Raw genomic sequence first — 13,143 nt, forward strand, 5'->3', positions numbered from 1 at the left:
TCAGACCCCCCCACCCCCGATCAGGGGCACAGAGGTGCCAGTGCAGTCAAAGGGGAAGCAGCTGTCTGGGATGTCCTGACCTCTCTGCCTTAGCTCAGCTGGACTGAGCCGCCCCCCCATGCAGCCTGGTAAACTGCATGCTCTCTACTCGCCACCCCCCCAGGCTGCTGTACAAGGCCATTGACACCCACACCGAGGACATGGGCCCCATCTACAACTACCGGGTGGAGATCGCCACCTTCTTCATCATCTACATCATCCTCATCGCCTTCTTCATGATGAACATCTTCGTCGGCTTTGTCATCATCACCTTCCAGGAGCAGGGCGAGAGCGAATACAAGAACTGCGAGCTGGACAAGAATCAGGTACTCCCCGTGGAATCCCCCCCATGGAACCTCCCCCACCCTGCAGAGACCTCCCTCCGACCCCCCAGTCTCCTCCCACCCCAGCCCCCATGACGTGGGTAACTCCCGGTTCCAGGGATGCCCAGGCTCTGGGTGCGAGGAGCCAGTTGTACCAGAGCTAGGTGCCAGGGTCTGGACGTGGCTAAGCGTGCGGGATGAGTGCCAGCCGGACGAGAGCCGGGGTGCCCTAGCTGGGTGTGAACTAGGCAAGACCAAGGTGCAGGGGACCCCAGGCAGGAGAGGCCGGGAGCCCAGGCACGAGGGTGTGTCCAAGCTGCAGAGTTGAAAGACGAGACCCCCTGTTCTTCTGTGCCTCTCTCTGTCTGCTCTCTGACACCTTCACCGACACATCCAGGCTTGGCCACCACACTGGGAGCCCAGGATGGTTCCCATAAGCCAGGCTGCACAGACCACTAACTTAGGGTTACCATATTTCCACAATCAAAAAAGAGGACACTGGGGGGGGGGGGGGGGGAGTCCCGCTCTAGCCCCGCCCTGCCCCCATCCACTCCAACCCACTTCCCACCCCCTGACTGCCCCCCTCAGAACTCCCAACCCCCCCCCCCGGTCCTTGTCCCCTGACTGCCCCCTCCTGAGAACCCCCCACCCTAACTGCCCCCCTAGGACCCTACCTGTCCCCTGACTGCCCAGACCCATATCCACATCCCCACCCCATATTCACACCCCCGCCCCCAGACAGACCCCTGGGACTCCCATGCCCTATCCAACTGCTCCCCGCCCCCTGACAGGACCCCCAGAACTCCCGACCCATCCAACCCCCTCTGCTCCCTGGCTGCCTTGACCCCTCTCCACACCCCTGCCCCCCTGACAGCCCCCCCAGAACCCCCAACCCATCTAACCCCCCCTGCTCCCTGTCCCTGACTGTTCTAACCCCTCTCCACACCCCTGCCCCCCTGACAGCCCCCCCAGAACCCCCGACCCATCCAGCCCTCCCCCTGACTGCCCCCCTTCTCCAACTCCCCGGCCCCCTTACCGTGCCGCTCGGCTTAGAGCAGGTGTCTGGCTCCGCCCCGCCCGAGCGGCGTGCTGAGGCTATGGAGGAGGGGGGAAGCGGGGGAGGGGCTCTGGCCACTGCGTCGCCGGGCGGCGTGCTAAGGCTGCAGGGGATGTGGGGAGCTGGGAAGGGGCTTTGACTGCCGAGGCCCCAATGCGAGCGGCGCTCGGCCGCCCTGTCAGCCGCTTTTCACTCTTTAAATAGCCGACCGGGGGAAATCCCGGACATTTTTAGATTATTAGAAATCCCCCCCGGACGGCTATTTAAAGAGCGAAAAGCCGGACATGTCCGAGGAAACCTGGACGTATGGTAACCCTACACTAACTAGTTGTGACGGAGCGAGACTCACCACCATGGCGCCTCCTGCTGGCCGTTCTGGAATTAGCTCAAATCCTTCCACAGGGCGGCCTCCTCCGGTGGTGTCTCGCTCGCCGTTACTCCCGCTTTGCTGTCTCCAACACTCTGTGACCCGCGTTGCTCCCCGGCGTCCTCTTCTCTCCGCTGTCTCCCACCCCTTTCGGGGGGACTGGCAGTCTATAGTCCAGCCACTCGCCTCAGTGGCCTGCTGCAGTCACCAGTCTAGTCCCTTGCTCCAGGGGCAAACTGCAGTCTGTGTGGGCCACTTCCCTCAGGGCAAGTGGGGGGCAGCCCTAGCATGTTGTCTGCCCTTCCTCCGGGGCCTCAGTCTGGCAGCGGTCAGCCAGAAGCTCCTTCTGCTCTGCTACCCTGCCCAGCACTGCTCTGCTCTGCTCTAGCCACGGTGCTCCTAGGCACCCAGTCCTTCTCCCTAGCAGGCCAGGGAGAGACTGCCTTTTGCTCTGTTGAGCAGCCCTTTATATATGGCTTCTGCTGGCCCTGATTGGCCGCTGCAACAAGCCTCCTGATTGGCTCGCCTCTCTAATGGGAGGGTTCTGCGCAGGCTCCCTCTGGCCTGCTTTAATCCTTCCTCCCTGTGTGGGGCAGCCGCCCCACCACACTAGCGTATTGGCTATGTGGGAGCAGCACAGTATCGACCCTTTGAGCTGCAGTGGGGGCCTGCCCCAAGTCAGTAGGGTGACCAGACTTTCCCGATATTTAACTCTCTGTCCTGTGTCCCGACCGATGTATGATGGACATGAATCCTGCATGACAGTCGTGGCGGGAACTAGCACCACTGGGAATGCCGGAGGTCCTTCATGTGGTGTGGCTCGGGCCCAGCTGCGAGGCCAGTGTGCAACGGTGGGAGCATTTTCTGCACCTTCTTAAAGGGAGCAGCAGGTCCCACTCCCGAGGGGGCTCCTCACCCCATTTGTCCCAATATTGTAGGGCTGCCAGGCCTCCGGTTGGTGCAGAGCTGGTAGGCTCCCTACCCAGATGGCTAGTGGTAAAATCTCCCTCTGGGTCCTAGGTGCAGGGACGGCCAGGGGGGCTCTGCGCACTGCCCCGCCATGAGCACCGGCTCCGCAGCTCCCATTGGCTGGGGACCGCGGCCAATGGGAGATGCTGTGGCGGCACCTGTGGGCGAGGCAGTGCACAGAGCCACCTAACCGCCCCTCTGCCTAGAAGCCAGAGGGAGATGTTGCCACTTCTGGGGAGCTGCCTGATGTAAGCGCCGCCCGGAGCCCGCACCTCTGCCCCAGCCCTGAGCCCCCTCCCGCACCCAAATTCTCTCCCGGAGTCAGCACCCCGAACCCCCTTCCTGCGCCCCAACCCCCTGCACCAGCCCTGTGACCCCCTCTTGCGGCGGGGGCCAGAGCAAGGCCGTGCGTCCCTGACCTGCGGCTTGCAGAGGGGGCCGGAACCGGAGCCATGTGTCCCCGACCCGTGGCTTGCAGAGGGGGCCGGAGCTGGGGCCATGCACCCCCCTCGCAGCTTCCTAGGGTTGTGCACTCCCCTCCCCCATGCCTCCGGTGTGCCCCCCCATGTGTCCTGATATTTTACTCTTGAGATCTGGTCACCCTACAGGTCAGTGACTGGCGGTGGCCTGCCAACAAGGGGTGGCGGTGGGCTGGGGAGCCCCCTCGGGAGTGGGACCTGCTGCTCCCTTTAAGAAGGTGCAGAAAATGCTCCCACCGTTGCACACTGGCCTCGCAGCTGGGCCCCAGCCACACCCCATGAGGGACCTCCGGCATTCCCAGTGGTGCTAGTCCCCGCCACGACTGTCATGCAGGATTCATACTGCCCCCGTGCCCTCTCCCCCGCCCAAGGAAAGCTAGAATATGGCCCTATATGGCCCATTCCTGCCTGGGAGTGCAAGGGGCTCCGGCTTCCCACTCAGACTAATAACTGGTTAGAACTGGGTCCAGGGAGGGCAAAGTCCAGGAATGAGCCGAGGGTCAGAAGCCAAATGCCAGAGCCGAAGGCGTGGTAAGCCATGGGCAGAGCTGGGGATCGAAGCCAGAAATTTGAAGCTGGAAGGGAGCAGGGACTGGAACAAGGGCAAGTGATGCTGCAGGCAAGGTACCCGGTAAGCAGCTGCTGATCTGCGGTGGGGGCCGGGCTTAGAACCGTCAGGGGCTGTGACCTCTCTGTCAGTTCCAAGGTAGTGCAGATAGGCTCACTGATTGCTTTGCAGCGAAGTTAGTCAGGGACTAGGCCAGCGGCTGGGCCTAGCTGGTCTGATACCTGACAGCACCCCGCTTCTTTTAGGGTTGCCTCCCTGGAGCCCTTGGGCTGGGTTTCTTGGGGAGCCTGCAGGAGGTCCAGGGCATGGACGTGTTCCAGGGATTCCCACAAATGCTCTTCTGGGCCGCATCCCTCCCCATCACTCAGCTATTGGAGTCGCCCCCGGACTTGGCGGGAGTCCCGAATCCGCTGGCCCATGCGTTCCTCTTGGCCCAGCCCAGTTATTGGCAGAGGGGGAGGAGTAGCATGGGGTGGGAAGGGATTCTCGGTGAAAGGTTGCAGGAAGGAGATGTGGAACAAGGGGTGGACCTTGAGGGATTCTGGCAGCTGCAATCAAAAGGTTACCGGGTCAAGTTTTTCTGTGATCACAAATGGCCCTATGGACTTGTGGTCCAGCTTCACAGATGGATGGGTGGATCTCAGATCCTGAGCACCTGGGGTTGTTATGAGTCTCGTGCCCAATGTGCAAGAACAGAGGGAGTTAACCCAGGCGACCTGGGCCAGAAGGGGCCGAGAGCAGAACGCCCAAGCGATTGCTGGTAACCGTGCACCAGGGCAGCCTGGAGTCAGAGAGGGGCAGAAATGTTTCATCACAACAATTCTCCTGTGGAAAATGCTGATGCTGTTGAAAACGTTCCCTTCTGATGAAATATCATTTGGAACCCCCTCCCGCAATGAAGCGTTTGGCTAGCGTCAGCCATTCAGCCATTTTCTGAATGGAATGTTTGGGGGGGGGTTGGTTTGATTTTTCATTTCGAACCAAACCACAGATTTAAGCTGACGAAGGTCGAAGGCGGCGGGAAACATTCCCGTTTTCTCAGAGCAAAACATTTAGATCGGCTCCAAACACAACTTTTGTTTCATGGGAACTTTCTAATTTTTATGTTTTCAGAACAGGGAAAAAAATGTTCAAAATCACAGGATTTCCTGCGCAGTGAGAAATCGGGTCTGGCCTGGCTCTGCAGGGGAGAGGGGCAGGGAGCGGAGCTGGAGGTTTTATAGCTGGGAGTGTTTCATAATTGCCCACGGTGCCACCTCTGCTCCACGGGCGTCAACGCTTGACCTTTTTCCTCCTGTTGCCCCAGCGCCAGTGTGTCCAGTACGCGCTGAAAGCCCGCCCTCTGAGACGCTACATCCCCAAGAACCCCTATCAGTACCAGACCTGGTATGTGGTGACCTCCTACTACTTCGAGTACCTCATGTTCTTCCTGATCATGCTGAACACCATCTGCCTGGGCATGCAGGTGAGGAGGGAGCAAAGCTAACGACCTCGCTGTTGGGTGGCAACCTTTGATCACTGTCCATGGGACCTGGGGGTGGGGTGTCCGAGACCACCCTGCTCTTGATAGCAGACTAGCAAGCCATCAAAGTGAGACTCAGGCTGGCCCACTGGTCGGGTGCCCCTGGATATCTGGGTTTGGATCTTGGCTTGGAATACTTCAGGCAGTTCAGCATCACTGCTCCAGGGAGGCCCCTCCTATGTAAAAGCCGCGGGTGCTATAGGTGAGGAGGGAGGGACGGTGGCACAGCTGTGTGTGAGTGTGGAGATGCCCCGGGCTGCGGATCAGGAGTCAGGAACATCTACAGAGCTGTGGGGCAGGACCCAGGGCTGGAACAGGGAGGGGGCTAGGTGGCAGGACTATTGGCAGAGCTGTGTGTGGAATGGGGGAAAGCATCACAACTTCTGCTCACATTCCAACCCCGCCAGAGCTCTAGCTTTGTATGTTGGTCTCAGACTCTCACATCTGGCCCAGAATCTGAGAGCCCAGCCTCATACCTGCTCCCCATAGCCCAGTGGGCTAACCTGTGCCTCTTCCTGGCTCCCCAGCACTACAACCAGTCAGCTGAGATGAACCACCTCTCGGACAACTTGAACGTGGCCTTCACCATCCTCTTCACCCTGGAGATGTTCCTCAAGCTCATGGCCTTCAAAGCCAAGGTGAGTGTGGGGTGAAAGTCTGGGGGGCATGAGTCTGGAGAGGGGTGCTGTGGGGGTGCATAACGTGACCAGGATGTGGGCAGCCGTGCCCAGTGGTTGGAGCAGGAGTCAGAGCCCAGGGTCAGAACCGAGTTACCTGAGCTGAGACAAGGCAGGAGCTGTCCCAGCCATGGACAAATGCTTTGAGTAGCCACTGGACTGCTGCTACTGCTGCTGCTGGGCTTAAGAGCTTGTCTGCTGGCTCTCCCCACCCCTCAAGCGCGGTATCCACAGGCAGCCTGCTGCAGGCCAGCTGTGCTCGTTGGGTTGCCTGGAGACTGGCTCCGCTGCAGACCCCGATTCCTGACTGGCAGGTGCGAGTCCGGAAGGGGGCCCAGGGGGTGTGAATCTGGAGGAGGGCAGGGGCTCACCCCAAGCAGTGGGCATGGCATTTTCTCCCCATGCGGCGTCCCGGGAACACAATCCCCTCGGAGCCTGGGGCCCCGGAGAGACCTGCCCACGCCCAGTCACTCATGTGGACAGTGCCACTGAAGTCACCTGGGCAAGGGCTGCAGGCTGACCTGGCAGCTCCTGAGGGGAAGAGCAGGGCCAATCCAGGCCACAAGGGGGAGCCCTTCCTCCAGCTACCTGTTCGCCCAACACCCCCACCCCCACTCCGCTGCTCTCACTGTCCTGGGTGTCTCTCCAATGGGGGTGGGAGGCTAGTGGTCCTCCCTGGAGCTCTCCGGACCCCCCATCAAACCAGGCTTGCGTGTGAGCGGCCCTGGGAGAGCCCCTGAACCTCCCCCCACCACAGCCACTGAGCCACGTGAGAGGCGAGGCAGAGCCCCCCGGCCCGCCCCGCAGGCCTGTCCCCAATGCCACTGAGAGACGGCCATCACCTCCGTGGTCCCTGTCGATGTGCCCGGAGGGGAATCCCTCCCCTGCCCGACCTCACGAGCGATTCAGCCACGTGAGCCGCTGCTCCATGGGCTGCCTTGGCATCCAATGGTCGCTTTTCCCTGAACCCCACCAATGCCAGCCCTCGGGGGTAGAGAACCCCAAATGTGGATGGTCCTCTGGGAACCAAGCCCCCTCCAGGTCATCCCTCTGAGCGTAAGGGATAATCACAGGTTGTCTTGCTGCCACTTGGTTCAAACAGATCCATGCCCACCGGGCACTTACCTAGTACAAGAACAGCCTCCTCCAGCCTCCCCCTGCCTTCCCTATACGCCTGTAGCCCCAGGCAGCCAGCGTGGGGCATGCCGCAAGAGCCGCTGCTTGCGACCCATACACAGTGATGTGGGCCGGGGCAGGTGCACTGCAGGGAATGTTTCCCAGTGCAGCTCCTTGGCCACACACCTCCCCTGTACTTGCGAGCCGTGTCTTCCCCGCCATCCCAGCCCTGACTCGAGCTCCCTTGATGGACAATCACACTGTTGCTGGGCCTGTTGGGGGCTAGGAGCGTTCGTTCCCTGGCGTGCCGAGGACTCGCCCAGAATAAGCATCGGCACCAATCAGCTGGGAAGGTCTGACCCCAAGAGCTCAGTGGGTGCTGGGTGCCAGCGGATAAGAGTAGACATGGAAGGAAATCTAAATCCAAGCTCTGCAGTGCTCTCTCCATCTCGAGGCATGGGGGGCAGGCTGGCCATGCTGGCTGTGTTCTGTGTGGGCGAACGGAGACCCTCCCTCTGGCGCGGTGAGCGGGGCAGCGGTTTGCAAGGGAGAAAGCGCGCTGCGCTCAGGAACGGCAGGTCTCCTCCGCAGGGAGTTTATAACCCCCCTGTCTGACCCTCAGCTTCTTCCTTTCCTTTCCCCCTGTTCGGCCCCCCCAGTCATTCCCACCTCATTACTCTCTCCAATCTCAGGGCTATTTCAGCGACCCCTGGAACGTCTTTGATTTCCTCATCATCATCGGTAGCATCATTGACGTCATCCTGAGCGAGATCGATGTAAGTGCCGCGATGGGCAGAGGGAACGTGTCCGAGAGCACGGGCAGGACAGTGATGTCATGGCAGTGACAGCCTTGGCAGGCTGCCAGCGTCCCACTGTCACATGGGAGGCCCGGGTTCCTGCAGGACTGCGTGGGACACCGGTCCGGCTGGCAGAGCAACCTAGGCCGGGCAGAAGGAGAATGGGGCAGGGGCATGGGCACACGGGTTAACCTTCTCCTTGCTGTTTAAGAGACAGCGCTGACGGGATCTCTCCTCAGCCATTACACAGCCATGGTGGACCCCCCCTAGCCTCAGTGGCCCTCGCCCCACCCCTCCTCCTGAATCTGCCTGGAGAGGTACCCTGTGGAAACTGCCCTTGTCCTGGGACAGAACCAGAACCTCAAGCTGACTCCGCAGTGACATATGCCAGTACTCCCCAGAGGCTGCACCCATGCCGTGCCCTGCCCGTGTTCTTTAAACTCATGCCCAGATGGCTAGTAATCAGCTCATTGGCCTGAGATCACCATAGAGATGGCTGAAAGGGTTCCCCTTGCCTCATGGTCCCTATAAGAAGTTTCTGCCCTGCGCTCTGTGAGGGTCAGGCACCGTTTCAATCTGCTGCATGTGCTTGGAGTGTGTCAGTGTGTATGACGATTGCCACATATACCCGGTGCCTACTCTGTATATGTGTGCCTGTATATCCAATATACACCGGAGTATATTCGGTATATACCGTCTACATGATACCACACGTGTACGCTGCAGTGTGTATGTACTGAGCAGCCTGCATACAGAAGCATTGTCAGAGAGGCGTGCACGGTGCATTGCTGGGAGCTGTGTACCTCGTTGCTAGCACGTGGCATGGAAACCGGCTCCATACACACATCGGGTGTGCGGTGCGTACAATCGACCCAGCTGTAGTCGGAGAAGTAGCTTCTGAAGTGAGCACTCCAGTGGGGTTAGCACATCCTCGCTAATAAAAAAGCCCATCCAGTTGTCACTGCAGAGAGTCCCCGCTCTTTGTGCTGTCCCAGAGTAGCATTGATCCGTTCCCCCGCATCTGAGAGCGAACCATCGGCAAGGAGATCCGGCCCGGAGGAGATGAAATGTCATCCTCTCCTGTTCTCGGGCACAGCTTCCCAGCCCCAATGCACACCAGTCCTGCATGGTGGATTGCCATCCCTACAGCCCAGAGGAGCCCTCTGGCTGGCTCCGTTCTCCTGGGGCAACTGCACTGGCTGAGCGAGCTGCCGAACTCCAGAGAGCAGGACTCCTCAGAGCCGCCCCCGCACCAGGTATTGGGTCATTGGCTCCATTCCCATGTCACCACCAGCTAACAGCAACCAAAAGCCCTCCTAAGCAGGACTGCCACCCCAGCTTTAGTGACCGGCACTGTGTCAGCCCCTCTGCTTTTTCACCATTCCCAGCCAGCACAAAGGACAAACCCCTTAGGGAGCTTGCAGAGGTCCCCAAATTGCCTGCTCATTTGGGCAGTTGCCAGCTGCTGTCAGGAGTTCCAGGCAGAGCAGCAGCTACCAGCCTCTTTCCCCAAGCGCCGAGTTGCCATCGAGCGGCTCTGTGCCCACGGAGTGCTCTCTGTCTGCCCGGGGGGCCTTGAAACACGTTCTGGGCTGCTGTGTCCTTCCCAGCAGTTCTCAGACATGAGGGCACCTGGGCTCCAGATCCCATTGTTGCTTGGGAAGGGATCCACTGGAGCTCTGGCTTCCCACTGGAAAGAGCTTGGCATTCAGTGGGTATCGAGAAACACTAACGGGTTGGGCACGCTGCCCAAATCACCCCACATCCCCTCCTCCAACAAGAGACCTCGGGGCTGGTTTTTTGGTCTCCTTCCAGAGGGTTCACTTGGCCACCCCACGATCCCCCCACCCCTCATTTCCCCCTTGACATCGCTCCCAGGCACGCACCTTGACAGCCCCCCTCTTGGCCACTGTCAAAGCTCCAGGGGTAAGGGGAGACCCTGCCTGGCCACCAGGAGCTAAGGGACCCAGAGTTCTAGGGACCGTGCTGGAGGTTTTGGTTAGGGGGAACTAGGCTTAGTGAAGCCGGGCATGTAGCTGGAGAGCATCAACCCCACCCGGTAAGTACTCCTCTCTGCCCGCCGTTGGCAGCTGGGGTTTCTGGGTCATTGCAAGTGGTCATTGCCCATCAGGGTATGTGTTTGCACCTGTCTCACCTGGAGTCTGTAGCCTTGTCTGCTCTGGAGACTGAGCGATTGCTTAGGGCCCCGAGCAGCTGATGGGGGCTCCCTACTGGCTTTTTCAGTATGTGCTGTGTGGGGGCCCCTCAAAATGTTCCTGCTTAGCCCAATGGGCTAGCACTGCCTCTGGCTCTGGAATGCTGCTTCCTGCCCAAGCGCACAGACCCCGGGAGCACCGTGGTTTAGGGAAACAGTACCCTCACAAAACTCTGCCAACTGGGTCCCAGCGGCGCCACTGGGACGGGTTCACCAGTAACAAAGCCGTCCCTGGCAGTTGTTTTCTCCCAGAAAAATGTTAACGCTGGTTTGCTATGTCTATCCTCTCTTGCTTTCTCTCTGCTTCCTTTCTCTCTCCTGTTTCTGTGTACGGCTGTTCACTGACTCGTGCAAGATGGGGAGGAGAAGGCCTTGCTATTTGAAGCCCTTTCCTGAGTCACTCAGGTCCCGATCCAGCAAAACATTGAAGCACATGCAAGTGGTCCCAATGGGACTTAAAGTTAAGCACTGTTGCTGGATCATGCCTTGTGACCGTGATCCAAAGCCCACTAAGTCAATACACTCGTTGACATCACTGCACGGTGGGTAAGGCCTTATGAGTGAAATTCACTCCTGCACACAGGGCCAGAACAAGGGCTAGACACCACTTAGGCCTGGTGTGACGCTGTAAGTGGTGCTTGTAGCTGTATTCCGGGCATAGGGGAGAATTGCTTTCTATCCGCGGACCATTTTTGCGGATCGAATGTGGATACAAATTTTGTATCCGCGCAGGGCTCTAGGAATAGCTACTCTCTAGGAATTAACGAATTCAGCACACTTGGGTGAGAGGGTTTTGTGTGTGGACGCGAGCCGGGGTCAGGGCAACACCCGAGAAAGAGCCTGCATTAACTTGATAGTGAAGATGAACCCGAAGTGACTTAGGAGCTGAAGTCTCATTTCAAAAGTGGCTCAGACACCTGGGAGCGTAAGACCTGCTCTGCACTTGAAAATGTAACTGTTGTGTATGTTGGCAACAGGCATGAATTTTTGACCAATATGTAGCTATAACAATGCCAATATAAAGCTGCTATGTACTTGTATTCCCGTTCCCATATGGGAATAGCTATCCCTGTATAAAGCACCTTCTACACCAGTATAATTGCGTCCACACCAAGGCAGGTTGTATTGCTCTAACTACCCCGGAACAGTTCAAGCAGAACAACTTTCTAGTGTAGACAAGGCCTATGTCTCATTGAACGTCACTGGGGGCTTAGGCCTTTAAGTTGCTCTGGTACTTTTGCAGATGTTTCCCCTAGTGCCTATCTTTAGGTTCCCAAGTCAGAACATTTCTCTTCCAGTCTTACCCAGCTTGATATTTCCTTCAAACTGCCCTAGGGGTTGGGCCTGGATTCAGATCTGCCTTGTTCTGTGTGTTAGATTTTGGGCCATCCTACCCTGTCTTCTTTCTGTCTCTCTCTCTCTCTCTCTGTTTCCCGTCTTTCCCTTCCCTCCAAGGATCTGTGTCTCTGTCTGGCTCTCTCTGGAACCCAGCCGCCTGTTTCTCTTTCTCTCTCTGTCTCTCTTTTGTTTCCTGCCTCTCTGACAGTTTCTCTTGCTGACTCTCTTGTTCTCTCGACAGACGTTTCTTGCTTCCAGTGGCGGACTGTACTGCCTAAGCGGAGGCTGTAATGGCATTGTAAATATCAGCTGCATGTGCTTGCAGTGGGTCTCCTTATTTTTCTTCCTCTAGTTGTTTCTCTGCTGCACTCGGCTGCTGTGTTTGCGTGGATTGCATGGTGTGAATCCAGGGAGCTGCTCTGCAATGCACAGGGTGACTCTCCCATAGCGGAGCGGGGGTAGGAGCTAAAGACACCAATGGTCTGGGAGCAAACACACCCAACCTCTAGGAGATCTTCTTACCTCACATTGAAATGTGATCTCCATCCATCTGTCTATCCATCCACCCCTCCCTATCCCACCCCGACCCATCCATCCATATTACACTTTTCTTCTATCCATCCATCCTTCGTCCATGAAATACAGCAAAACTCAACCAGAGACAGAACCATCTAACTAAGGTTCCATCCAGCTGTTGTACAGACAGGACAGTCGCTCTATCTGTTCATTGTATCATCTAACGCAACGTTCGTTTGTAGAAGGTCTCTCCCCCCAGCTGTATGCGCACAGCTTCTTACAATGTGATTTGATGCAATTGCAGGGATACGTTTCTCGAACCTCCCTTTCTCTGCGGAAGGTTAGTTTCCCTCCTGGCCTGACATTGCCCTGGGCTCTGGGTTCCCTCAGTCCCTGTTCGGCTGTGTATGGTACAGTGCCTGTGCTGGTGTCGGTGGTAATTGATCCCCTGGTGATGGACAAAAGTCAGGAGTCCCAGAAGCAATGTTCCCTCTAATTTTTCCCACCCATGTGCGGAATGAAGTTTGTTATGTGCACCAATATGGAGGTGACGTGTGACACATCACCTCCATATTGGTGAACATAACAAAATTCATGTGGTGGGGGTGGGGTTGAGGGGCTCGGAGTGTGGAAGGGGGCAGAGGGTTGGGGTGCAGGGGTGTGCGGGCTCCAGCTGGGAGTGTGGGCTCTGGGGTGGGGCCGGGGATGAGGGGCTTAGGGCTGGGGCAGAGGGTTGAGTGTAGGGGGTGAAGGTTCGGGCTGTGGGTGTAGCCTGATTTGGGGTGTGTTAGTAGTGTTAATTTAATGTATCCACTTAATTTAATTTTATTTAAATACATTTTTAATTAATTAATAAGTTTAATAATTTTACTAATTATTATTGTGGATATTAATTAGTATGGGTTTTGGCTCGCCAAGTTGTTTGATCAGAAGATAAAGTTCGTCCTGAATCAGGCTTCACAGAGTTTATAAAAGGAACTTCGGGGGTATGACAGGAAGTTTACACTGAGACAGATATAGTCATAAAGACCTTTTTATTAAAATCAATGAAGATAGTAAGCAAATGGTAAAACAGTTAGAATTACAGAGTTACAAATATCACAGTTCTTTAAGATATAGATATAGATATATGAATATAAGATTATAAGCTGCACAGTTGA

The 13,143-nt window shown here is 57.2% G+C and overlaps 1 pseudogene; it reads left to right on the forward strand.

Annotated features, from left to right (window-relative positions):
- LOC135877198 (voltage-dependent L-type calcium channel subunit alpha-1S-like) overlaps positions 1-13,143 on the forward strand; it is a 98,405-nt pseudogene that overhangs the window by 51,116 nt on the left and 34,146 nt on the right.

This window comes from Emys orbicularis, chromosome 4 (genome assembly GCF_028017835.1).
Source record: "Emys orbicularis isolate rEmyOrb1 chromosome 4, rEmyOrb1.hap1, whole genome shotgun sequence".
Lineage (NCBI taxonomy): Eukaryota > Metazoa > Chordata > Testudines > Emydidae > Emys > Emys orbicularis.